A 27,539-nucleotide genomic window follows, 5' to 3' on the forward strand; every position below is an offset into this window, starting at 1 on the left:
GTCTGTTTGGAATGTACTGTGTGTCCATCTCCACAATGGTGTACTGGGCATGCTCACACACTTAGCTGTTGCAAAGGGCCATCTTGCATGCACACGGAGTCTAATCACGGAGGGGCGCAGTGTGGAATGTATTGTGTGTCCATCTACACAATGGCGTACTGGGCATGCTCACATACTTAGCTGTTGCTAAGGGCCATCTTGCATGCACATGGAGTCTAATCACGGAGGGGCGTAGTGTGGAATGTATTGTGTGTCCATCTACACAATGGTGTACTGGGCATGCCCACACACTTAGCTGTTGCAAAGGGCCATCTTGCATGCACACGGAGTCTAATCACGGAGGGGTGCAGTGTGGAATGTATTGTGTGTCCATCTACACAACGGCATACTGGGCATGCTCACCCACTTAGCTGTTGCAAAGGGCCATCTTGCATGCACATGGAGTCTAATCATGGAGGGGCGCAGTCTGGAATGTATTGTGTGTCCATCTACACAATGGCGTACTGGGCATGCTCACACACTTAGCTGTTGCAAAGGGCCATCTTGCATGCACACGGAGTCTAATCACGGAGGGGCACAGTGTGGAATGTATTGTGTGTCCATCTACACAATGGCGTACTGGGCATGCTCACACACTTAGCTGTTGCAAAGGGCCATCTTGCATGCACATGGAGTCTAATCACGGAGTGGCGCAGTGTGGAATGTACTATGTGTCCATCTACACAACGGCATACTGGGCATGCTCACACCCTTAGCAGTGGAAAAGGGCAATCTTGCATGCAGATGGAGTGTACACACAGAAGGGCACAGTAAGGTATAACTGCCCTCACGCACAGGGCAGTCACACATGCAGTGACCTGTACACACACAGCTGCCATCACAGCTGTCACAGGTGCAGGTCACACATGTACACACTGCAGTGTACACTGTAGCTGTCAAGTCAGCACCATGTTGTTGGTGATGCACTACACAGCCTTACGGTCCCACAACACCATGTTGCACATGACCTCTGGGCTGTACAGCGGTGTACACCAGCTGTGCAGAGTACACACGTACCAACAGGGATCCAACAGGTGTTATGCATTGCAACATGAACAGGTCGGCTCATGACATACCATGGCCCTTACACAGCTGTGACACCTGACTGTTGCTGTACACCAATGAACACACATCTGGGTCCATTGTATACATGATTGTGTGGATGTGTGCATGGGCTGCACACACACAACACATACATACATGGCCTTTGACATACCTTGTGCATAACACTGGCCCAATCAATGCTACACATGCGAATTGAAGGTGTGCCCATGTCTGTTGAATGCTCACACTACAGGGGGTAGCAGTGTTGACTGGGACACATACCCCTGTACTGGTCGCCTGTGACACCCATGATAACATACCGCAGTCCATGTGTCATGTATGTCAACACACATGTCCAACAATAGCAATGCATACAAACATGGCAACAGGAGACACATGTGACATCTGTACTGTGCATGCAGCAAACATGCATGTGCAGTGGCCGATGTCTGTAACATAGTTGCACCTACCTACGACATGCAGACGCAATGCAGACCCATCATTGACATTTGTATACGGTGACATACAAACAGCACGTATGGAGGGATGTGTGTACGTAACGTGGTGAGCCACCTGTTTAGATGTATGTGTGCAGGGGGTGGTTCACAGTTGTGTCACACACCATCCTATCATGCCATGTGCTAACTGTATGCTATGTCGCTGTTACGTGACAGTGCTGACATAATGCATACACAGCGGTCAGGTGTTAACAACTATATGTCATATGGCACCTGTAACACCTACAACCTCCCGTGTATATAGCAGCACATTTGCCAGATATAGCATTGGTACACATAATGCAATCAATACCGCTGCATGTCCAGCAAACGTGTCATCATATGGCTGGTGTATCATTCCCAGCACTGCCATGTGTGTCCGAATGTGTGACCAGGGTTGCCAGATATTGCGGGGAATATGTCCCAGTTGCTACACATCCCTGTACACCATTGTAGAGAACTGTACATATGTCAGTGTGGGAAGCATGACATTCGCCGGTGATGTGCATCACACACATCGGCTGTCTGTATACAAATGTGTGGTCACCACAGTGTGTGTGTGTCTGTATGTATGTATGGTGCTTGGTGTGAGTATGTATGCTAATATACGGAGGGAAATTATCACTGGCCCCACGTGTTGACTAACCCGTAATGGTGATGCATTGCACAACCCTGTTGATGCCATAGGTCCCAGCCATACTGGCTACCTGTGCATGTCCCTTCACTGTGACACTTCACATGGGTGCATAGTACTGTGAGGGTGATGACCACACAGGCAAGGGTCCCCAGCTGCACACTATGGGGTGTGCGTTATAGTGGTGTGCACCCCGTGACTGCGGCCATGTTCACGTACTGTTACGGGTCCTACTGCTGCACAGTGTGGCCTCCAGCTACCAAGTGACACCTCACATTATCATTGGCCAGGCCGCTGTGTACAACCCCTGCACCATGTCACCATACCTGTAATGTGTCCTGCTATGTATGTCACGTCTCTGTCCAGTGTAGCCTGTGGCACTGATCACATGTGTCAGGTGCAGTATATGTGCAGACATCTGTGTCATGTTTGTGTGTCCAACACTCAGGATGAGGGTACATGTAGCATGCTGATATTGCCAGACGTGCCTGTGTGTACTCCACAGTTACACGTGGGGGACTGCAAACACTGCTACCTGTAGGCACATGCAAGTACACCATAGGAGGGAACCAGGGTATCACAACAAACATGTTGCTACAGATGTAACAGAGACACATACCGTGAACACATCACAATGCATGCTGCACCTGCACTACATGGTGTGACCGGTGCATGTTGACAGTACACAAACCTATGTCACATACACAACTCAGTATTCACACACAACCACTGCAACATACACATCCCTCACTATGCATACACACCTCTCACTATGCTGTTCACCCTGTGCATCAGAATATTTGTGCATAATCCTGCACCGATGGTGTGGATGACAGGGATGTGGCACAGGCTTCATCATATGCACAGGGTGATATGTTTGCCAGGGGCATAGGCTGCACCAATGGATAACATCATGTGTGTGTGTAAGGGCCAGTGAGTTGACTGGACATATCTGTGCAGAACGCATGTGGGTGTTGTGGAGCCCTACAGTTGTGTTTGCTGTGTGCGTGTATGTGTGTACACAGTTCTGCCATTTGTGATGCCTACACGGGGTATAATTGGCAGCCCCAGATTGTACAGTGCAGGTTGTACAGCTCACTGTGTCCGTCCACGGCCACGTGACCTGTGCCTGCCTGGGGTTGCACGGGCACTACCAGGTGGAGGTACAGAGTGGCTACTGTCCGACACATGTCCGCTGGAAACGTGTCCCCGCTGAGACTGTCCAGGGCCACGTCCATGTAGCCTACTGTGTCCTGGTGTTGACAGCGCAGCAGCAGCTGCACAGCTACTGCTACTGGCACTATGGGAGCAGGCATGTGAGGTGGCACGGTCACGTCGACCTACACTAGGTGGTGTTGCTGGCCTACGTCCACGTGGCCTATGCCTCACTCCTACCAGGTGTTCCAGCACAGACAGCTCCTGCTCGTGGATTGCCATGCCTCGGTCAAGGATACCGACCATTTCACCAAGTCGCCTATCCAGAACATTAGCAATCTGCTGTTGAGCATTCGCCAATGCCTGGATGTTGTCATTTAGGGTGTGGATAGCAGCCCTCTGCAGCCTCTGCCCTTCTCTGTTCTGCTGTTCAGCATGTGCCTGTGTCGCCATTACAGTCTGGAACATGCGTCTGGTGATACCAGCTGCTTCGCTCTGTCCTGCAGGTGCATGTCTGCCAGAGGTCCTCCTATGAGCAGCACCAGCCACATGCCTGTGTGGCACATCTGCAGTCATTACACTGACACCATGGTGTGCAGACACACCTTCTGTAACCACCACACGTTCCTGTCCCATGCCAACAGACGCTGACTGTCCTTCCTCTATGGCCACCGGTGATGTGGTATGTGTTGGCAGAAGAACTGTGTGTGGGGAAGAGGAGGACATAGCCTGGATGGTAACCATTGGCACAGATTCAGCCCCTGACAACCCTGCCTGTACCTCATGGATATGTTCATCACCGCTAGTATCTGTGGGGACACTAACATCAGATGGACCGCAGGAGGGTAACGCACCTACATCACCTGTGAATGCAAAGAAATACTGTAAAGTACAATAGACACAGACACACACACAGACACACACACACACACACACACACACACACAGACACACACAGACACACACACACACACACACACACACACACACACACACACACACACACACACACAGACACACACACACAGACACACACACACACACACACACACACACACAGACACACACACACACACACAGACACAGACACACACAGACACACAGACACACACACAGACACACACACACACAGACACACCATGCATGTGATTTGTCAGATGGCATGCAGCATGCCTGCGATAGAGCAGAGGGCATGCAGCTCAGACATTAATAGTGTTAGTAAGCAGATCTTGCTGGAGTGCACGCTACAGCAAGCAGGTGTCATATCAGTAGCCATGCAGGTCACACAATCATGGTAGTATGCATGCATCTCTGTGATACAGCATGTGGGCCAGAACAGGATAACAGTACACGTCTGACGTGTCCTTGACATGTAATCTGCTGACATGTGCATTAACATGCATACATGTTTGACACAATGGTGTCCTGACACATGTACAGCATCATAATGGGCTTCACATTGCAGTGTTGTGTGTATGCCCTACAGATAGAATGCATGTTTATTAAATGTGCATGAGCACGGGAGGGTAGTGTGAGCCATCTACATTGCTATACAGTGTGAAGTACAGACACTGTGCCATTGTCTGGCAACATGAGGCATGTATGTTGCTGGAGAATGCATAATGTGTACACATTGCATAGCCATAACTGCAACACAGTCGTGATGTTCGACAGATCATATATGGTAGACTTCAGTGACACCTCCAGTAGCTGTGCACAGGCTTTTAGGTTGTCCAGTGTACCACATCAACTGTATAATCGGTCAACTAGGGCTATAATTGGACCACGTGTGGACAATGTGCAACAGGGTGTATACACATCCCATGTACTGTGTGGCTACATGTCTCAGGCCATCCCCCATGGCCATGTGTGCACATGTGGTGGCCTATGTGTGTGATGGGCATCTTCTCCACATGTCTGTGTGGACCCATATGATATACACCCATACATGTCAGATATGCACATTCCACAGGTCTATGCAGACAACAGGTTGTATGTTTGGTATGTGGGGTATAGGTCATGTGATAGTGTGACAATATTGCAGACAGGACACTACATGTCTGGGACATGTCTGGTGGCACATCACAGTGTGTGCACCCGATGCGGGGGCATATGACACAATGGTGACACTTGTGGGCTGCCCATATCACAGCTCACTGTGTGGTACTGTGTGCGTACCACACATGTTGTTCCAATGCATACTACATATGCCTCCATTGTAGAACACCTCCACCGTTGTATGCACAGCTGACCACACATGTCACAATGACATGTACTGTGGTTTCAGGTCTGTGTATCATTACGTTTGTGTATATTGCACATGGGTGGCATGTGTGAATGCATGTTGGTGCAACCTGCATATCGTGACTGGAACAAACATCAGGTGTGCAAGTGTTAACTGGCCAAATAGATCTACACTGTAACATGCCTGATACTGATGACAGTCTCACCTGCAATGGACCCATGTCTGTGCGGCACGCCAGAGGTACCTGTATAGGGGTGACACACCAGTAGGTACATTATCCATGACTGTATGACAGCTACAGGTTGCACTGTGCATGTGCACACATTCACCTGTGTAATAGCATATAGTATGCACATGTGTGCATACACAACGTAGCATACTGTACTATGCAGCATGTGTGTCCACATACCTGGCATATGCTGTTACTTTACATTATGTACAGTGACACATGCAACTACATGGGATATAATAGGCATATGTGCATTACTGACTTACCAGGCAACTCCAGGCTCATTGGTTGGGAGACACCCACCTCCATGATGGCCGCTAGTGTTTCTGGATGCTGTTCCCTGGGTGTCCCCAGACTGGTCAGTAGCTCCTCAGTGTGTGTGAGTGGGGGCTGGGTTGGTGGCCCACCACCTGTTCCACCTTGTTCCCTGGTGATTGCAGTGGCATGCTGTTTTGCATGTCGTATCAGGTCCGTGCAGTGTCTGCGCACCTGCTGGTAGGTGCGGTTATGGCCACCCACATCGTTCACCCTCCTGCGTAGATCCTGCCACAGGTCATACCACTGCTGGGCATGCTGTAGCACATGGCTGAACAACATGTCATAGTTGTCATGGAGCAGTAGGATGAGGACATCATCCTCCTGGCGGGTGTATGCTGGGAGGTGTGTACGGGGCATTATCTGTAAAACATAATGATGGTGACAGGTCACAGTTTCTGAGATGTACAGAGATACTGCTGCACATACATTTCTATGACATCTACTGCATCTGCACAGTTATCTTTGCAAAGCACCATGACATTGACATGACTGACGTGTTTATGTCACACATGTCACACCCATTATGCATTGGATATCATCAACATATATGTGTGTCGCCTCATTACAGTGTTCGTACTCCATGTAATTGCTGTCTTGCTGTGGTCATGTCTATCTGCCTGCACTTGTGTTCTTACCTATCTGCACATGCCTCGATGTGTCCATGGTACTACTGTTGACCTGGATGCTGTGTATATGTCACATATCAATACAGACACAGCCGGAATGGACTTGAGCAGTGACAATGCACACATATGCATGGACACCTGTACATGCATGTGTTTTGCCATATACATCTACACAGCACTGTACAACTGTTCAACATCCTGACATGGATCGCCTGTATTACACATGTGATAGACATGGGACAATGGATAGTCAGACGACATTCGCAGGGTTGGTCATCAACCATAGCATGTGCAGGCATGGTTTCCACGCTGTTACAGATGGCCATTGTGCCACCGCAAGCTGCATCAGTGCCACATTACTGATCCAGTCAGTTGATAGTACATCTACCATGCGGCCATCACACCATGTATGACTGGGATGACATCTGCAGCTTTGATGGACAGGCTTGCATGATATAGGTTTATAGGTTTATAGATTAGTACTAGGCTAACTGCCCTTGCGAGCCATTTTAAGCCTAGCCAATTATCCCTTGTGAGACTCAAACCCTGTACCTTGTGTTTGTAAGGCAAGCACCTTAACCATTAGGCCACCCTCCCAATGGCGGGAGTATGTCACATGTATGGCACAGGGATCTGTCCAGCCTGTGGTGATCCTAGTATTGGAAAGGTGGCTGTCCATGACATATGTCATATAGCTCAGGATATGGACATGTAGCATGTCCATCATCATGGTGTAGCAAATGTCCTTCTGCAAGGTAGATGGCATGCTGCATAGTGGAGGTGTGGATTGTGAAGGCTGTTCTTGCACATCCATGCATAGCCATTACCCCTTACAGGTGGTATGTGATCCAATATTGGTCACCACAGTGCTGTATGTGCCTGGGCCAGTGATCTCTGTGCTCATGGATGGCACCCTGACATGACATGGGTACCCCAGATGACTACCTAAGGGGCCTGGAGATGTCATCATGTCAGGGGTGGACTGCACAGCACCATCCCTTACACAGTGTCCATAATGTTGACCACAGCCTAGGTAGCAGTTTATGGTGACACTTCTGGCATCATCCATCAGACTGTGCACATATGTGACACACCTCACACACACAGCCCATTCTGTATGTTGTTCACAACACTGACACAGCTAAACTGATAGGTCATGGCCATTCACAGCCTCACATACACAGATAGCTAACATTTGTCTGTGTGGTATGGGCTACAATGTGGGTGGGGTACAACACATTAACCCTGTTCTACTGTATCTGGCACAGATGTGCTGTGCACATGTCACTGTTTCACCTTTTGTAGTTGTGGGTCTGTCAACAGGCCACTGGTGGAACACACCTGTGACAGGTAAAGGTATTTGCAATCAGATATCCATGCTATCTTGTACATCTGTACTGCTAACATCTGCAGTGCTAATGGTTCATGGACATGCACACTATACTCAGCAGGGTTATAGTGCGGTGCCACCCTAAATGACTGTCATCACCTCTTGTGGGTTGATATTATCCAACACCCTATCTGTATTGTATGGTCATGCTAGGCACTTGTTCAGAACATGTGAGCATGTCATGAGCTACTGATTACTATAGCACCCATTGCACACCACTTCCCACAGGTACACTGGCTGTCCTACACTTCCCAGCTTGCTTAAGGTACGAAAGCTTTTGTACACACGTAACGCATATATCCTGTGGGACATGGTTGTATATGCAGGCATGTCCAACTGTCACATACCAGTGCTACTGCCTGTCTATATGAGGGATATGTCGTACATGTGGCAATAGAGCAATTGTGTCATGTACACATTCAATGCTCACTTCCCAACATACGGCACTACAGCCTGTAGGGGATGCACGTCTGCAGCCGTGCTTGGCCATAGCTCTTAGGTGTACCTCATTACAGGGAACGTGCCTCATTTGGGGTTCTAAAAGGTGCATGTTCCTCAAGGTTCCACATTGGAAGGGTACGCCACACATTCATTGTTGTACATAGTTTACCTGCTAGCCATGGCTAGATAGATGAGAATCATATTAATTCATTGGAATATTTGTTTTATACATAAGACCAGCCTATTTTAGCCATCATATGCCCTTCCTAGTTGACACTGTTAGTAAGCCAGTTGTAAGTGTTCCACGTTTCGCCCATTTGTCACACTGTATGAGGGCTAATGTTCCTCATTTTGGGGACAGGAGGATGACAGCTATGGCTGGGGGTAATGCTGTTGCTAACCCTGACTGCACCTGACAGTCATTTGGGGATGTGTAACATTCACAACACACCCCACCCATCACATTGTCTTGCATAATCTACACCACTGGCCACACCTACGAGGACAACCTGTGCAGTATGTCTCCATACTCACTGTAGGCACCAGAGGTAGCCCCCATCATGGAAGACAACATCACCAGCATATAGCCCACAGACTCATGTGTGCCCACCACATACAGCCAATAGTGTGTTATAACATTCACAACACACCAGTCATAGCTGACTCTGTAGGGTGTCACACTGCAGTTCCACACAGCAGGCTACACAAGGCGTTATTCGCTTACATCTTGCTGTCGGGTAACTGCTTCTGCAACATAACCTATGCACCCATGCCACACCTCACCAGGTACGATATGTCTGTCATTCGCCATGTTAGTGTGACTGCCCTGTGATGCCACTTCACAGACTACGTGTGCAGGAACATGCAATAGCTCACCAGTCTTATAGACCTGAGGGTGTGGGCCTAGCCATGGGGAGCATTTTGCATTTATCTGGACACGATACCACTGTACAGTGACCAACTGTGTCACTGCAACAGTTGCCCATGCTCCTATTGTCATTCCACAAGCATGTGGTATGTGTCCGCTATGACTGTCCTGGTCAAACACAATGCTGTGGCACAGATGACTTGCACCTGTCAGCCCTGGGAGTACAGCTCACATGCTAGGCTCTTGCTGCTTCTATACTGCCTGTCCTGTACAGCTTCCAATAACTGTCACCGGCAGGGCTGTAACTGGCATGCGCAATATAGGGTCATGTGACACATTGCTTGCATCTTCCCCTGTGACGCATGCAGGCAAGGCGCACCTTATAATGCACCACTCCAACATCTCTGCAGTGACTGGGACCTGCCTGTAGGCTCTGCAGAGCACACCTGCAATGACAGGTTATAGACGGACCGTACCTTCCAGGCACATACCTGGACCTGCACACCCACAGCTGAGGGGATCCCATATCCCACTATATTGTCACACATCCTGGCAAGTTGCTTAGCACACTGCATCAGAGGTGCTCCACATGCAACTAACTGTGTCCGGGACCACTATACACATTGTAACAAGCGACAGAGTCAACATCATACCCCACAGGTAACATACCTTCTATGGTGGTATAGTGGACAGTGGGCCTCTGCTACTACTGATGTGTGACTGACACTACCCCACACTTCACTGGGATAGCCACTCATGTACCGACACATCCATGAGTCATACCCTCCACTCAGCTGGATCAACACATACACACCACCTCCAGGACCTACATTACACTTGGCATGGACACTACCACCATGTGACTGATGTTACACACCTGGGGTTATCCCCTCATTGGTGGATTCCGAACATATGCTAATCTACCGTGTTAGCCACATCCCGGAAACACACCCATCACAGCATACACAGTACATGTGTACTACTACACCTACTACAGACATCTGCTGACAGTGGTTGTTGACATCATGACACCTGTGCAGATGGACAATGCACATACAAATGCTGACACATACCCCAGTGCACTTAATTAGCATGTACTCAACTGCATGGATCATGCTATTCCACACAGAGCCATGATGGTACACACCAGATAACAGACGCCACTCTGGTGGTCATGTTCCACGGACATATGATGTACAACAACAGGTGTAGGCTGTTGCACAGTGGTGTACATTCCCATGTATGGGGTGGCTCACTGGTCAGCCGTGGTGGGGCCACAGGGTCCCTCATCACATACTCCCAGACTAGCTACGTAAACATGACTGCCACACATTCCAGGGTGTACCACCAGGCATTATGGTGGTATGTCAGTATTCGATGGCAACACCCACATCTGCTGTCACATACAACAGTCACTCAGGAACATTGCAGACCCAGGTATTGTTGGCAACATGCTGGAGGATGGATTCAATGCTGACAGTACACCCTCTCACTCACTACAGGGCCGCAATCCATACATGAAGATTGTGGTGTCCCTGTGGTCACACCTACACAGTACTGACCTACACTCTATGTGTCCTAGGACACTGGCCTCATGTAAACTTCCAACGTCCCAGGCTGTGATGTCCACCAACCTCCGAATTACATGTCTCACCACTAGGCCACCATATTCAGTAATAGCCTTGTTTCAGACATTGTAGACCATGAATGGCACACGGCAGCATTTATCACACTACACACAGGTGGCACCGCATTGCACGAGTGGGACTATAGTCCTACACACCTGACTGGACTGTTCTGCGTGGCTATGGGGCACATCATCAGGGACGTCATTCTCAGAGACATTGTTGGTCTCCCGTCCTCTGCTGCCACCCAGGTTGGGCTTGTTATGGCCAGAGCATGGCCCCTACACATGGTGGACTCCTTTCATACAGTTACCAGGGCAGTTGCTGATGGTACAGGAGTCCACACATCCTACATTGTCCTCTCATTGCCTTTCAGCACCATTCCCCATTCTGGTATTGACAACATACACATCCACCTGCACATCATACCTTGTGTCTCATGATGTTATGCTATGTGGCTCATGGACAGGACACACAGTGAGGCCAGCATACCATAGTACCTACTACATGTCGGGTACTTTGGCATACCACGGTCCTCAGTCATAGGGCCCTTCATGTTATGTATATGCTTCCCTGTGGAACAGACTGGCACAGGGCACTTTCCCTGCCTGGCTTTAGAACCCCTACATACCAAGCACCATGATTGCTCCACCAGCTGATACTGACTCCAACCATATGGATATCGCTGTGACAGATACATAATATGACTATCATGGCAGCAAGCTGCATGACACCATTCACCCACTGACTATCACATGGATGGTGGTCCCCTACATACATATCACATTGTGTATGTTTGCAGTACACACATATGTTGCACCCACTCCTGTGGTTACCGTATTGCCACTGTGGCGTGGGTATCCTCCTACGTGGCCACACCTATCTGTACTGGGTGTGTAACTGGTACATAGGCACCCATTGTACCTCTGAACACATGACATCTACACACATTCAAGGGTACACCACCCCATTTAGGGTGTACCTTACACAACAGCTACAGCTTTACATGCCACAACATTTACACAACATGACGTTTTCTGAACTCCAATAGTGTTGATTTGCGGATGCACTACGGACACCACATCTGTACACATTTGCATACTACATACTCAGGGGTGACCTCTGCTGATCAGACAGGACCCATGTCCACAACATTATTGATGGATATACTCCTCATACGCAACATAAGCAGAGGCCACTGTGAGCAACATGATCATGGATATGTGCACACACGCCACAATGAGTGGGATATGCTTCTGGGTTACATTCCCAGACTGGACACTCACCATGCTGTGGAACATAAGTCCTCAGTACATCACGCAGGGACACTCAGTAGCACTGTTCATGTGATACCTCCCTTGGTGGTTGGGAGACACATGTAGGCCTGGGATCACTGCAGTGGCTGTACTGTGCAGTGGTGCAAGTGACACCTGGCTCTGCTCTTCACAGGGCACTACCCTGGAGAGGTGCCACTAGTGTGAACACTGTAGTTGTGCTTACACATGGACTTGACAGACTGTATAGTACCCCACTATGCACCTGTGCAGCTATTACTTGTCCTTTGTGCATGGTTACTTGGTAGCCCTTCCATTTTGATTAGCTATCATGATATTACTATGTCCCATACCTACAGGCCATATGTATCCTTTTATTGTACATATCGATAGACGGTACCTGTGGTATGCATGTTATGCCTGTTATGCTGTGTTGAATATCTGTCATATCTACCTATAATACTATACATTACACATATTTCACATAGTATCCCATGATGCAAAGCATACTTGCTCAGCGGGACCACCTTACATATGTCACTAACGTTATTTGCCCATACACATGCGTGCTGTGACAGTAGATCAACATATACTATCCCCTGCTATGGCACATCTTTGTTGGACATACCCTACCACTGATGGTGGGTTGTATGGCATTGTTCTGTGTAATGGCCTCATGTAGCATCCCTTCTGGTGTCTGTGCTATGTACCTTGTGTCTCACTGCTGGTTGCACAGATTCTACAAGTGTTAGTATGCTCAGCAAGACATCACCACATAAATACCTTTCCCCACTTTATGCATTGCGGACATGTTTAATTAATGCAAACCAGGCTATACATACAGTAAAACTACTTAATACAGATCATGCTATACATAACCTTACATATCTAGCGTTCTGCATACCTTGTCGTCGTTATGGCTTTTCAATTCTATCTCTCTCACAGTGTTTCCAATGTTTTTCGGTATGAGCATGCAGTTTGAATGTCTGGCGAGTCATCCTTATATACGTCGATACCTGAAACATGTGGATTCCTCCCACCAATTGGTGTTCCTGAGTGACTAATTACTTGCATATCAGCTGTGCAGCTACTCCATTCACCAATTACGCAGCGACAGTGGGGTATAATTGCATTCTCCACTTGGGCGTTGCCTATTTGCCCTACCTTCGGGGAGACGGTCTGTATTGTGTTTTGTTATGTGTAACTGCAACTGCTATGCATGGAGACAAGTATAGTTTGGATTCATGTCCCCCGTGGATTGTGTGTGACAGGTAGAGTATTTGGTTCAACATGTGGGTGTACCTGTCATCCTGACGTCTGATAACGGAGTATTGCAATCAATACCTGTAACATGGCTGTTTGTTCCATTATACTACGCCTGCAATTTTGCATGTCGCCTTTAATTGTGTCTCCCACACGGTATGTTGAGGGTTCTGCAGATGTAATTGACTGACTGGATGTATGTGCTGCTATTACAGTTTGTATTGCTTTAGTTTCTAGTGTGGGGGATGTCAGTGGTTGTATGTAACATATACGGTTTGTGGGCCTTGCATTCCTACATAATCCATATATATGTGTGCGGCTCCGTCCCTGATTAGAGAGCTAACAGTTAGTAGACTTATGTTACGGGATTGTACGTTGGGCCGTTGTTAATTGGTTTCCATATCGTCTGCAGGTGAGCCTCCTACTTGTATCCCTCCGTAATTGCAGCGATATAACACGGGATATGTGTAGGTGACAGCTATCCCTTGTATTTCTATCCCAGATATTTGCAGTCATTGTGGTTGTGTTGTTAAAAGAGCCTGTTTGCCATGGGTTGCCACCTTATCATATGGTCATTGTTGGACACTTGTGGGACACAAAGCGGTGTTTACAGGCCAACACATGGCCATGGTCAGTACACAGGTAGCACATAATTTTATCCTCACTACATACCTATTGTTTTGTGACTTTGGATACCTATCATATTGCATGTGACATTTAAGTTTCTTACATACAGGCATGACTATTAAATATGACTGTTACATTATATATGGGACATATTTATGTCCTACCATCTCGGACATTTGCCCTTTGTACTGTTTTATGTCAGGACACACCTGCCCAGGGTAGGGATGTCCCTCCTACTGTGGTACAGGTAGTTACCGTATGCCTACGTCTAGCTATACCCACACCTACCATACTGGTCTGCCTCTGACTTGGCACCAACATACACATGTTGTGGACACACACACACATTACAGTCACACAGAAATGCACACGGCACCCTCAACACACACTTACACAGACCACGGCACTCACAGACTCAGTTGAACACAGTACCTACGTGGACCGCGACACCGTCAGCGGTGACTAACCGTCCCTTCATATCATCATACTATTACTCGCGGATGTACTGTTCCGGTACTTCATTCTATCGGTCTTTCAGCCTCATGGTTACGCATGTCGGTATGTTACACATTCCTTGGTTGGCGATATCCTATTTATTTGTACCTCCATGATGTTATGACTGTCGTTGGTCTATCTATCATATTTGTAGATATCGCTGAATCCATCTATATCACCATATATCCCTCTATTGCCCTTTCTATCTGTATCATATATATGCATATGTGTACATATATATATCTCTATATATCTCTCTATATATATATATATATATATATATATATATATATATATATATATATATATATCTATATATATATATATATATATATATATATATATATATATATATATATATATATATATATAGATATATATATATATCTGGCGGGGAATGTGACAGGCACACAGCACCACCATATGCTGTAGGACTCATGTACTGTTCAGGTGTTGGCATTCCGTGTTGCACTGGCTATTGTGTTTACAATGTTTGAGGGCTGCCTATGTAGGAGTCACACATTGGGCCACCTATACATTACAATCTACAGGTGGTCATGTTTGTGTGCCATCCATTTTACTGTATGTGCAGGTGGAGAGGTGTCAGTCCGTAGGGGCCTACACGGTCAGAGTATGTGCTATGCATTCCCTCTTTGCCAAGGCGTAGGCATATTGTGCACACCTCCGTCTGCCTACTGGGGCTGGCACAGTGTGTTCATGGTCTGTATCCCTCTGTGCTTGTACTGGCTGTGGCAATTGTGGTGGGCTATGAGTGCCTTCACCATTTTGTCCCTGCTGCAGCTGCTTCCGCAGGATCATATTATGTAGCATGGCACATACTATGACAATGTGGGCACACATGCCTGGAGAGTACTGCAAGGCTCCACCAGATGTATCCAAACACCGGAACCGTGATTTCAGCATCCCGAACACATGCTCTTTGATGATTCTGGTTTGTGCATGTGCCTCATTATGGCGTTCTTGCATGGGTGTGTGTGCATTTCTGATGGGAGTCATCATCCATGGCCCCAGTGCATAGTCAGCATCACCCACGAGATGGCCATGTTGGATGTCCCCCCTGACAAATACCTGATACAGCTGTGAGGCATGCCAGATATGGGAGTCATGGTAGCTTCCAGGGCTGCCAGCACACACATCCATGATAATGCCCTGGGCATTGCACACGACCTGGCAGTTGATGGAGTGGAATCCCTTGCGGTTTATGTAGCGCATACCCTGCTCACCAGGTGGTGACTTGATTTGTATGTGCGCAGTCTATCACACCCAGTACCTCCGGTATTGTGCCACATGGTGGAAGTGATGCATATTGCTGGCCAACTCCTCCTGAGTTCTGGGGAAGTATATCTGCTCATTAGCATGTGGTAACATGGCATCCAGGAACTGGTGTAGTACTCTGGATGCTGATGCCTGTGAGATACCCATTATATCTCCAGTTGGCCTTTGAAAGGTACCTGTGGCCAGTATTTGCAGGCTTACACATACCTTCTTGTCCACTGGTATGGGTTCCCCTCCATTGTTTCTGGTTCTCAGGCATGGCCGGCACAGCTCCACTATTTGCTGTAAGATGTCCCTGTCCACCCTGTAACGCTCTACTATCTCCAGGTCATGTAGCCCCTGGTAAGTTACCCTTGGTCTGAACACTCTCCTTCTCCTCCGAGGCCTGCGGTGGTTGTCAGCATCATCCTCAACAACACCGTCAGTCTCTGACACATGCTGATGAATCACAGCTATGGCAGCTCCCAACATGTACATTTTAAAAGTTTCCCGTGTGTTTACACCTATGTTGCGGTGTTTGGGAATACACAGGTGTGTGTTGGGTGCTTACACACTTTTACTATTGTGCTGTGAACACTGATGATGTCATAGGGTGTGTATGTACGTAGCTACAGGTCACGTTATGTGTTTTACTGCCGGAACTACTATTGTGGTGCCTTTGGTGTTGAATTACATTTGCCTGCCGTGGATTACCTCTTGACCTTCCCTTTACATTTCTGCGTTGCACCTACCATTTTCTGGCGTGCATCCTGCAGCCTACTTTCATTTGTGCTTTCCTGGACCTGGCGTATCTTGCATTATGTGTGCTACTGCCGGTCTGCTGTCGGTTTGCTTCGCTCTGCTGTGTCAGGTCTCCTATCTTTGCAATCCAATACCTCCCCTCCTTTCTTTGCATTCACGTGCCTCCGCTATCCTGTTTTGCAGGTTTCTGCAAGCGGACTTGTCAGCTGCTGTCGATTGGCCTTCGTGGGTTGATTGGTGTTGATTGCTCATTAGTACTCCAATTACCCTACTTCTGCATTTCCTTCTTTTCTTCCCCTGTCCTTCCTGTTTATGCTATTGTTTGCAGCGCATGTGTCTGATTACTGGGTTTTGGGCACGTTTTCATCCTCATACACATGCGCTTTTGGCCACCATGTGTGCTCTCAGCTAAACGATTCCTCCCCACCCCTGTCCTGCAGCTTTGCTTAGCAACGGACAGACCAGATTTGCAATGCTCCAATGTGCTTAGTGCTACTGTGGCACACCCCTCTGCTGATGTCATGTATCTCCTCTGAGCAACTCCTCGGTGTTATACCGCTGCGCCGTATGGTACAACCTTCATCCGGCGGGACATTTGCGATTCAGTATTATCTGCCTCATTTGCATGGCATTGACTGCTAATTCATAGTTACAGCACCGAACACTATCGCAAGCCCTTAGCAACCCTTGCACCTTGGTTGTGGTGTTCCATGCCTACCATTGTGTATTATGCTGTAAACCTGATTTCTATTACGTTGCGATTTTATGACATTTTTATATTATTTCTTTATGTTACAGCTTCCGCACACATGCCCTGCGGTTCTGCTGTGCGTTACTGTGGACATGACATTAAATGTTATTATATACGCGTTGTGCATCTTTTCTTATGCCATTGGCTGTGTATTTCGCCATTGGCATATGTTCACGTTGTAATACCTGGGTCAGGCCCTCTTCCATAGCTCCGATGTTATGTTTGGGAAAATGTAAACCGTGTTTTTTGGTTTACATTTCCTTGGGCTTACGCTATGCCTGCACCAGTTCATGAATCGCTATATGCCTTCATTTGCATGGTGCAACATTGCACATGGGGTGATTTGCATACCTACGCCGGGGGCTGCACAGATGTGGTGTACGCCGGTAGTGCACGTGGAATTGGGTCGTACCTGAATCGCTCGGCGGCCATATTTGGCATTATAACGCCTATGCTATGCGTGCGCCTGGTGCAAGCTTCATGAATCCCGGGGAGTATCCTTAACAAAGTAACTGAATTTCATTACTGGATATCTCTTCACTCTCCTGATATTCTCTCCATATCAGAAACCTGGCTAAAATCTCACATATCTAACAGTGAAATCCTACCCCCTGGTTATAATATCTTCAGGCATGACAGACCTACAAAAAAGGAGAAGGGGTGGCCATACTTTACTCTGAACATCTCTCCCTTCACCTCCTTCCTCTCACCCCCCCCAAAGCTTTCACCCAGCTGAAATACTTATTGTCAACTGTAATTTAAACAATCATAAAAAACTTGCCATTGCCCCTATATATATATATATATATATATATATATATATATATATATATATATATATATATATATATATATATATATATATATATATATATCTTTATATACTTCCCGGTAATAACATCCGTACCCTTGAACTTATCCTTACCTGGATCTCTCAGACTATCTCTTACGAAACCATTATTCTTGGTGACGTCAACATCGACTGGAACATGCTGTTCTTTTCCTCCCCCTCCTCATGCATTAACCTTTATACCTTCTCTCAGCTAATTACTTCCCCCACTCATATTAACCAACAGGCTAATACCAGCTCCACTCTCGACTGGATTCTTACCACTCACCCCAATCTCTACCACAACCTCTCTACCCTACCTGACTCACTTAGCAATCACCTCCCAACATCTATTCAGCACTACTCCACTCCACCACCCAAGTCGCACACATACTAGAGACTGCCGTAACCTAAGTCTGACCAAAATACATTTAATCAAACTCTTTCTTCTATCAACTGGTCTTTCTGTTTTGATCTCCCTCTCAATGAAGCTGTCCAAAAATTTAACACCATATTTCTTAACATTCTTAACTCTCAGGGCCCTGTCAGAAAAATAAGAGTTAAAACTAACTATGCCCCCTGGATAACCAAAGATACTCTGTCCCTCATGCATAGAAGACACTGTGCTTGGAAATCCTGGCATAAGCATAGAATTGCTGCCAATCACCAACTCTATAAAAAACATTGTAATGTGACTAAAAAGCAAATCTACCATGATAAAAAGATATTTTATCTTAATAAACAAAATAACCCTCATGCCAACCCCCAAACATTCTGGATCATCATTAACAAACTTTTATACCCTGGTAACCCATCACTCATTAACCCCTCCACTAACTCTTCCTCTTTTGAAACAGCCACCTTGATGAACTCCTTTTTCAGTAATTCCATATAAAAGCTTATTAAACCAAATACCAGCTCTGTCCCTGACTCCCCTCTCCCTCCCTCCCATATCACTCCTTTCTCAATTAAACCAGTTTCCCCTTCCTATATCCAATCACTACTCAATAAACTTAAACCCTGTTTCCCATCTGCCAATAACTTATGACCCCTCTACCTCAAGTTAGCAGCACCTTCAATTCTCTATCCAGTCTCCATATTTATTAACTGGTCAGTAAAGGAAAGCCTAGTCCTTGCCATCTGGAAAAAGTTTTATGTCATACCTCTACACAATGAGGTAACTCCACTGACCCCTCAAATGTCCGACCCATTGCCATCCTACCCCCCCTTTCTAAACTTCTTGAAAAGTGTATACACAAACAGCTCCTTACATATCTCAGTCAAGAGAACCTCCTCTCCCCCACACAACATGGTTTCAGACCTCATTACAGCACCACTACTGCTCTTATATCTGTCACTCATTCTATTGCTACTGCTCTTGACAATAACAAGCTAATCTCTTGCCAGTTCCTCTATCTCTCTAAAGCCTTTGACACTGTATCCCACAACTTCCTTCTCTCCAAACTAGCTCACCTCAACCTCTGCAACTCTTCTCTCACCTAGTTCTCCAGTTACCTATCTGATCGACTCCAATCTGTCAAATGGCACTCTAACTTTCCTTTCCTCTCCTTTCAGACTGGAGTTTCCCAATGCTCCATCATAGGGACCCTCCTATTAAATATCTTTATCAACAATCTCTACCAATCCTGCCCACACTCCACTCTTATACATTATGCTGATGACTCTACTGTCATCTCCACCTCTGATAATTTACCTCACCTTTTCTACACCACTCAAGAATCTCTGCACTCTGTTGAAAAATGTCTCTCTTCCAATTAATTGCTGATAAGCCCCAACAAAACGAAGCTCCTACTCTTCCTCCCTAAATCTCTCCAACACCTCAAACCTACCTTCTCTGTCTTCACTGTAAACAACACTACCATCAAAGCTGAAGCGCATACTAAACTCCTACAGGTCTACATTGATGATGAACTAAAGTTTGACATACACATCAATAGCTGTATCAAAAAGATTCATCAAAAACTTGGACTGCTCTACAGGAACAAAACATTTTTAACCTTGGAATCTAAACTGACCTTAGCTCAGGCTTATAAACTCCCCACCCTTCTATATGCCACTCCAATATTTACCAACCTCCAAAAGAACCTGTCTCATAAACTTGAACTCACTTACAATAAAATAGCTAGATTTGCCAGCAATCTCCCCTATCAATCATATCATTGTCTTTCCTTAAAAAAAAACTCCACTGGCTTGAATTTGAACATCAGCTCCTCCTGCCACAGCTCCACCTGGTCCACTCCATCCTTCATCAGCCACTAGACTGTCCATCTCTGTCAAACCTTATCCCTCCATATATCCCCAACCATGACCTATGTAGCTCTGACCAACTCTTGTTACAAATTTCTAAACCTAACAAATCCATTGGCAAAATACTCTGTAGTTACTCAGCCTCCTCTGCCTGGAACAAACTCCCTCCTCATATCTATAGTTACTCAGTCTCCTCTGTCTGGGACAAACTCCCTCCCTCCTCAAATCTATAGTTATTCAGTCTACTCTATCTGGGACAAACTCCCTCCTTGTATACGCTCTCTTAACAACACTAACATTTTAAAATAGCTTTAAAGAAATTTTTGCATAACTCCTGGATGTGTACATGTAAAGACCCCAACTGAAAGTCTCCACCTCTATTACTCTAATTCTTATTATTTCCTTTGCTGTCTACTTATTCTAATTCTCTCACCATCTAGTCTATTTTCTCCAGATGGCATACCTTTCTTACTCTGCATTCACCCTTCCCTTCTTTTATAGCCTAGCATAATTTGATTATTATCTGACCTCCTTGTTCCAACTTCTTTTTCTATCCATCTGTCTTCCCATTAATTGGGCAGGATTCACGAAGGCTTGCACGGAGTGTAAGAGACGTACAACACTCCATGCAAGCCTCGCGATCCAGGAACATCCCTAAACTCCGTGTAAGAGACCAGCTAAAACGTCTCTTACACGGACTGGGCGTGGACATGCTAACTACCTCACTTGCAGCCGAAAGGTATGCAAATGAGGTATATTAGCGATCCACGAAGCAGAAACCAGTCCGTATAAGAGACGTTTTAGCTGCAGAAATGTACTCAGTTGACAACTGAGTAAGTTTCTGCAAATTCCACAACGGAGCCATGTCAGCTCCAAAAAAAGGGTGCATATTTCTCAGGCAGCATGCCAATGGCCAAATATGTGGCCATTGGCAATATAACCCGATGCCAAAATATTATGTATAAAACATGAAAATGAAGGTTATAAACCCACAAATGTGGGTTTCATGCAATACATGGAATGACAATGCAGGGACCAGCAGACCAAAAACAACATGGCCACCGAGTAGTGGTTGCTAAGGTGGGAAGCTGAGTCTAAGACATGTAACTAAGCATTAGTAGGCAATCTCATGTAAATGAGGGTTAGGATACTGAATCTCACAGTCACATAGCAAATGAGCACAGTCTGAGTAGTGTAAGAGATACATAACAGGGAGGAATAGAGTAGGATATAGGTGACATCACAGGGGGGGAATGGTAGAAAGAAATGCAGTTCATTGGAGGTCAGTGTTACATGACAGATGTCAGACACATATCATGGAAAGAGGAGTGCCACAACATAAGCATGGGAAAGTCAAGAAATGGAAGGTGTACACTGTTGCCTACACCAAAGTTTCTTGCTGGGTATGCATGCGCACGTGTGCATGCCATGAAGCACGAGTAGGGCAGTGTGCGCGCGTGTAAGGCAGACTGAGCATGTGGGAGCGTGTTGGGAGATGTTTAACACTGTTTGCGAGGGTGTGCGTGCGTGTAGGGCAGGCGGAGTATGGTGGAGGCTGTTGGCAGACGTGTAACAGTGTTTGCTTGGGTGTACGCGCGTTTTAACCTGAATAAGTAGATTCTGAACCGTGTAAGCACATGTGCGCGCGTGTAAGCCACTGTTAGCGTGTTTCTGATGGTATGCGTTGCTCCCCTGAGGAAACAGAGAGGAAAAAGGAAGCAACAGAATTAATAGGAAGCTAGCAGGGATAACTGCTGAAGCTAGCAGGTGAAAACAATTAGAAGCAGGCAATTACACAGGCAGAATAGTAGCCCAGCCCAGGACTTAAAACTCTGCAAACAGTAGTGCAGGATGTTTCTCTTAAGAGACACTGCAAGACAGGAGTAAGCTAATAGAAGTGAAAACTGAAAAAGCTTAACTCAGAGCAGAAATGTTAGGGGCTGCCATAGCTGTCATAATGAGACATAGGCGACTTGCTGAGGGTGGTGACAATGCAGATGGTGCCAGACAACCCACAGTGAGGAGACGGAGAAGAGTGTACAGGCCCAGGGTCACCTACCATGGGTTACATGAGCTGGAGATAGTAGAACATTATAGAGTGGACAGAGAGCTGCTGCATCAAATTGTTGAGCTGTGCAGGCCATGCCTCACACACAGAACCAACAGAGGGGAACCCATCCCAGTGGAAACCAAGGTATGTGTTGGCATAAGAATACTAGCAACAGGTACCTTCCAGAGACCAACTGGCGATATGATGGGGATATCACAGGCATCAGCCTCCAGGGTACTGCACCAGTTCCTGGATGCCATGTCAGCACATGTCGGTGATTATGTATATTTCCCCAATGCCCATGAGGTACTGGCCAGCAATATGCGTCTCTTCCAGCAAATAGCGGAATACCCTGAGGTAGTGGGTGCAATAGACTGCACGCTTTATCGCATCAAAGCACCAGCCGGTGAGCGGGGTAGGGCCTACATTAACCATAAGGGCTTCCCCTCCATCAACTGCCAGGTCGTGTGTGATGCCCAGGGCATAATAATGAATGTGTGTGCTGGCTGCCCTGAGAGTTACCACGATTCCCACATCTGGCATTTACGCAGCAGTACCAGACATTTGCCAATGGGGACATCCCACACGGACACCTAGTGGGAGATGCAGGTTATGCACTGGAACCGTGGCTGATGACACCCATCAGAAACGCACACACACCTGAACAGGAACGCCATAATGAGGCACACGCACAAACACATAATGTAATAGAGCATGTGTTTGGGCTGCTCAAGTCATGGTTCCGGTGTCTGGACACATCTGGTGGAGCCTTGCAGTACACACCAACTACATGTACCCAAATTGTCATGGTATGTGCTATGCTACATAATATGATCTTGCAAAAACAGCTGCAGCAGGACCAGCATAGGGCCGGGCCAAACAGCCCCCCACCATGAAAAGGCCATCACAGGCAGAGCGTGACTCGGAGGAGGAACAACCTGAGCCTGCCCCAGTAGGCAGAAGGAGGCATGCCCAGTATGCCCTGGCCTTGGCAAAGAGGCAACGCATAGCACATACACTGGCTCAGTAGGAACCCTGGGAATGATACCCCCTCTGACTCACTCAAATAATAACATGGATGCCTAAAATGACATGACCTGCTCACAAACATGTACAGGGAAGTGTAATATGCACATCCAACAGAGGCAGCCCTGCAGCACCACCTGAGGCATGAATGCCATGTGTTAAGTAATGTAACACCATGTACTATATGCACACATGAGCACCCTGACTAACATCCACCCTCACCAAGCATGAAGCCACAAAATGACGATGGGATGATCAAGTGCAATAACTGGCTGAAGTAATGCAGTTAGTCAAAGGGGAGCCAATGTGTTTCAGGCTGGGAAGACATGCGGCATGACATGATGCACCACCTGCTAGGGCTGGCATGCACCTATCATGCCATGCCCCATGGATACTGGCAAAGGCTGTCAGTACCCACAGCATGCCCTGAATAGGTAAGTCTCAAAACACAAACCCACCTTCATAGGTTCTACAAGGGATAGGAACCTAGATGTAATGCTACCCAATGACAGATGTCTAAACAGCAAGATGTGTGCAGTGTAAACGCACACAGTATGGAGAATGTAGATACCAGTCCTGTAATAGAGAACTGGGTCAAGGCTCACATCAGCACCCTAACACTACCAGGTCACACCTCATACTGTGCTGTACAGCCGCAAAACATGGAGCAAGCTACAAAAGGAGAGTGACTAGCAAGAAATGGCAAGGATAACCACACCCCCATGTTGGTACCACAACAAGAAGCAGCATGGATTAGCCATGGTCAAATACCAATGGCTAAAACCGCCTCCCAGTATACAGCCTGCTGCAGACTTCTGTCCTAATACCAGGAACTGCACCTGGCCTATGTCGGAATACATGAATATATCAAGCCCCCCAAACCACATTATATTGCTTGACTGAAAATACCCAGACATACACCGGGAGCATTATACTAGCACCAACACAGTAGGAGAAAATTACCCAGAATCCATAAACCAAAATGCCCAGGAACAATGTACCACTCCCACAAGAGGGGTAAGCATACTGGATGTGATAATCAGCAACATGTGTACTGGATGGCAAGATGAGAAGTGTACCCCTCACTGGTAAGACCAGACCATAGAGTAATCACACTGGATATACACATCCTGACCCCAGTCCCTGGCCAGAATACCACAGTGAAAAACATGTGTAAAGCATAGGTTGCAGCCCTCAAAACCGATGTTGAATCCACAAAAGGCCCTGTGCAAGTTCAGAATATGGGACACACCACAAAACATGTTATACAGGCATTCCATGAACACAGCCAGGAATGCTTGGAGTATGCAATCACAAATAACAACAACACACAATGCCATACACGCAGGCATCTGGCATGCTGGACTCCATCCATTACCAAACCATGCAAGAGAATGAGGAAGCTACCACATGATAGAGCAAACATAAAAAGGGAAGTAATCACTGACCAGTAGTATGGCAATAACATATGTCCACACATACAATACACTAAGTCCAACCACAACAAGTAGAATCTGTGAATCCAGAGGCAATGCGACACCACTCCCAAGTACACAGACAACCACAACACCCCCCAATAAATACAAATATATGTGATAGATGCATCCATGTATCCAAACCAGAGGTTGAGCTCCACCAACTCAGTACTGTCAAAACTAGTCAGGAGGAGAAGGTAACCACATACACCACAAACCCAGTCCCACATAGACCTACCACAACTGTAAACCAAACACATAAACACAGACAAATATTCCCGGAGGCCTTAATTACAAACACACCACACCAACAGAAGCCTCCAAAGCAGATCACAAGCAGCCACAAGCTTCAATCACAGAACATCCAATGAATAGTGCAAAGCTGGTGTGCCAAACAGTCACAGGCCAGAAGGAGAAACAACATGCCTGATACAGTCGTAATAGGTGTCTGTATAGGCAGACACACTGCTGTCCCACTCACCAGACTGAACAAGGGAAAGGGTAGAGTAAGCTGCCTGTAGGCTGCCACAAAATGCCACATAACACAAGTACGCAGGTCACCCCAAAGCAAGCAGAAATATGATGCACTCAATGTCCATGCTGGTGTGAATTACCTGAGATGTACCTCCCTGGTCAACATGAAAAGAGACATGGATGGTCCCTCTGAGTATGTACCCCAGGGCGGTATGACACTGGCTGTGTGCAGCATCCAATCCTCACCAAGAATGATGCCACAATACAAACACAAAATGCTCATGTTTTACAGCTGGCACAGTTACAGCTGTCAGTCCAAGAGGGTCTAATGTCTGTCTGCCTGAGATGTCAAGCATGACAAGCCATGCTGCTGTTCCAGGGATGGCTTGCACCTGTTACCTGTGTGCATCTGGATACTGGATAAGGCCTTTGCTGCCTCCATAGAGCCGTATGTAGGCAAGGCCAAAAAGGCTACCCACCACCCTAGAAAACATAAGTGGTAGGAAACATAAGGGTAATGCTGACCAATACTAGATGTGTAAACTGCAATATGCATGCCCCTGAGGCACTTCCCATTATGGAGAACATCGATGTCTGTGCAGTGACAGAAGCCTGCTGCAAGCCTAGTGATAGCACACCAGCACTACTAGGTTATACCACATTTCATGTGTTATGGCCCCAACACCTGCACCAAAACATCAAAGGAGGGGGAGTATCCATATGCAGCACAGACACCCATATTGCCAGGTAACTGACAATGCACAAAGCAGTGGAGACCACCCATGTGCACATAACTGTAGTCAAAACTGCTGTACAGTCTGTAGCATGTGACAGACCACACTCTCACACACTAGAACTCCACCCAGACATCCTGAAGACACTGGACAGTATGAATGTCTCACCAAATACCAGACAAGGTACACACAAATTACCACATAGGTGTCAAACCATTATGTATGCAAGGAGTAATCAGGGACCTAGGGACACAGGTCAACATTAATCTGTCATGTGACACCCACAATGCCAATGTGGCTATGAAGATTGTCGATATTGGACACCATATCATGAAAGGATTCACATCAACATCAACAGAGGTCACTGTGCCGCTGTACTGTTCCCTTATCAGACCCATAATCTAGTACAATGACTCATATGGGATGTACTGTACATGACACCTGCAGCGGTTCGGAAGACCTCATAGTTACCCCACCAACAGGATAAAGGGTGTGAAATATATGTCATATGCTGCCTGGCTGTAGACACCCCAGCTGACTGCAGTCACAGACTGCCTACCCAGAGGCATTGTATGTCTGTTGTACAAGGCCATGTCCAACACAGGAGTAATGGACATGCTCCACCACAGGAAATCAAAGCCATTGGAGCTGTGAGAGTCACAGATGTCAGCCTCAACACATAATGAAATAAGATGTGCTGGAGGGACAGATACATAACCCAGAGGCTCCCCACAACCAGAAACAGGATCCCAATCCATGGTAGGCAGAGCCCCTCACTGACACCCCTCAACAGGAATATTGCCAAGTGGATGGATGACCGTACATGTATACTGGGGTCCTCACTGTGTCACGACCAGACAGAGGCACAGTGAAGAACTTCATAAATGGCCATAATTGAACATAGCAAGGGGTGGCGAAAGACACACACACTCTGGCTAGGCTTACTAATGGCCTAGGGTGTATAGCCTAGTATGAACCCATGAACCTATGAAGATACAAAATGTACAGGACACTAAGGATAATCACAAGGGTTACCCAACTGATGGTAGGAACCATGTTGGGCATCCAAAGATATGCTCCGAATCACACAGATATTACAAACAACATACCAAACACACACACATA

Source organism: Protopterus annectens, chromosome 1.part1, assembly GCF_019279795.1.
Source record: "Protopterus annectens isolate FY-2018-M chromosome 1.part1, PAN1.0, whole genome shotgun sequence".
NCBI classification, from domain to species: Eukaryota; Metazoa; Chordata; order Ceratodontiformes; family Protopteridae; genus Protopterus; species Protopterus annectens.